The following is a 2,862-nucleotide window of genomic DNA, read 5'->3' as shown; positions in this document are numbered from 1 at the left end:
CTCACTCTAGGGTGTGGGGAGCACTCACAACCCCAATTGTCAGCACTAGACAATGAGTTGTTCCCAAAGGAGGTTTAGTCAACTTCAAAAAACTCGCCCCCAAGATTAGGTGACACTTCGTGGGTCCACTCTGAAAGAAGCTATAACACTCCTCCCCTGGCCTTCAAAAGCTCATGCACATCGCTTTATCAAAAGGCCTTCAGTTCATCTCTAAGAGTTGCCAAAGCCCCAACAGTTTCAGCATTGCTGAAATTTCCAAGTCACCAGTCTTCTCTAAGATATAAGGCAAAATCTTAGCTGTGAGCCCCTATACAAATGTAGGCACAAGACAAACATGGCTCTTCCAAATGTTAAAAACAGGGAGAACAAAGCAATGGATGAAAGTGTGTCCAAAATTGAGCACAGCAAACAGTGTGATTCTTCCACATGCAGCATCTGAGAGGATCTATAGCATGATCCATACATGAAGTACTTGGGGTCATACCCCTCCTATAGCACTTCTCGTGGTTGTAGCTCCCAGGGCTTCTGTCTTAATCACCTTGCTTCCTCCTTCCAGCTTCTCTTAGATGATTCATAATCCCAGCTTGTCCCAACTTCTGCATTTTTCACTGCACCTTGGGCTTCATGTTCATGGCTTCATACAGTTCCCTCGAGGGGCACTCTGCCTGGCCTCTCAGACCTTGTGAAAAGTGGGTGGGACCCATGTTAAACCCACAACTCTTTCATTCTGCAAGTGTCTGAAACAAGCACCCCAGAGACTATGCCCCGAGCTGGTGCCAGCTGCCCCAGTAGTCAGGCTTTCCTCTCTTCTGGCTGTAGGAGTGGCATGTCTGTGTCACTATGCTCTCTGTATCTAATTCTCAGAATCTCTGGAACCTTGTTCGCTGCAGCTTTTTCCACAGATTAAAGGCTTTTACTTTTGCAGTGTTGAGGCTGTGAAGGGTGAGAATTGTTGCTTCTTATGGTGCCCCAGTTCATCATTTAGAGTCTTCTGTTCCTTCTCAGCAATCAAGATTTCCCATAGTGAGCAGAGTGATCCTCCTGTCTCAGCCTCCCCTGCACCAGCATTACTGGTGGGCAACACCATGCCTGGTTCTGGGGCCAGCACAGTGTTGCTGGAGTTGCAGGATTGGCACAACATGGAGTACAATGAGTCGTGCCCGCCAGGCAGATGGTTATGCTGCTGAGCTATCATCTCAGCCCATTTTCAGATTTTATTTGCTCTCTCAGGTCCTTATTCTCGGGAGACAACAGGATGTTTGCACATGCGGGCTATTTCACTTGGGAGTATGGTCTCTGGTTGCATCCATTTTTACAGGTTAATTTGATAAATCAGGACCCTCACCCTCAGCCCAAGTCTCACTTCCTTTTGGACCAGAGCTGGAGTCAAACTGAAGCAACAATCCCACCCGAACTCCAGGTAGACTGCCAAGATGAACTCTCCCTCGGCTGGGCTATTTTAGCCTGCACACACCCTGCCCAAAAACTCTAAAATCCACAGTCCCCTTTAGTTTGGGCCTGTCTCGATCTGCTGGATAAACTGTCTGCTTGCTTCTACCTCCAATAAACCTTCTTCTAAAGTCAGAATGCCTGACCTGCTTGACTGCATGGGTTCAAACCTAACAACATGAAATGTGGCTTATTTCAAAATATATTTTCATGTTTTTATATTTCAATTTTTACTTATTTTTTTGTAAATGTGATCTTGTTTTGGAATCACTTGTTCATTTTATGTGTGTTTATTAGCTTTTAATTTACTTTATTTTAAACTGTTTTTTTAAAAAAATAAAAATAAAAACTTACCTGTATGTTTATTTCTCTGAGTTTTAGGCTTAACTGATTTCATTTTTATAGAGATTCCCTGTACTAGCTATATATCAATCTAGAGGCTTTGGCATTGCAAATTCCTCTTTCAGCCTGCTGCCATTCCCAGGCCCTGTGTGTCCTTCGGAGTGTGGCAATCATCACATGTGACACTGTTGATGAGCTCATGCCCATGAGATTTCCTGTGGGGAGTAAGGAGGGCTCTCCTGTACAGCGTAGCACTCCCAGCAATCTGGGAGTCTGAGGCAGGAGGATTAAAAGCTCCAGCCCCTTCTGTAACTTAGTAAGACCTAGTCTGATCTTAAATTTTTTTTGCAAAACCTGAGGATGTAGCTCAATGTAAAAGCTCCTTCCTGGAGAAAAAAAATAAAGGCCAGAGGAGATACCTCTGTGGACTAAGCACTTGCCTGGCAAGTGTAGGCCCAGAGTTCAATCCACAGTACTGAAAAAAAAAATCATTATGTTCAATGCCTCCTTTATACATACAAAGTCCTGATAAGAGACCTGGACTTTGTCCCTGGCTAGGGTACCTATTCCTGTGAGGAATTCTTTCTTGGGCCTTTCTGTAGAGCACACAACTCGCGAAGCCACACACATACATGACTGTGGGGAACCACTCAGACTTCTTCCAAGCTCAGGCCATCTCAGGACACCTGAGGCCATGCCCCACCTTCCTGCTGTCAGCACACCCTTCTGTCCCAACTCTGGGTACCAGGCTGTGCTTTTGGCTCACACTCTGGTGGATTGGAGGCCAAGGGTGGGGAGTTTTAGAATAGCGGGTGGCTGGGGGCACCCTGCTGAGACAGATGACCTCCACTTGAGGTTGAGAAGTCCTGCTTAAGGTTCTGGGCATCCGAGCCAGGGCTTGGGTTCCCTGCTCCCTTGGGCAGGGGCCACCTGGCCAACTCGTCTCAGCTGTGAGCACCTCACTTGGCTGCACCAGAACCCACCACTGGATCAGTCCTCCTCACAGCTGCTGCGGTCTTGTGTGCTGTCTGCCCTGCAGGTAGCTGGGAGTCTTGGGCCTGCCCCAGGCTT

Source organism: Octodon degus, unplaced genomic scaffold (assembly GCF_000260255.1).
Source record: "Octodon degus isolate 3935 unplaced genomic scaffold, OctDeg1.0 scaffold00317, whole genome shotgun sequence".
Taxonomy (NCBI): Eukaryota; Metazoa; Chordata; class Mammalia; order Rodentia; family Octodontidae; genus Octodon; species Octodon degus.
The sequence above is the reverse complement of the archived record's forward strand: the minus strand, read 5'-3'. Positions refer to the sequence as shown.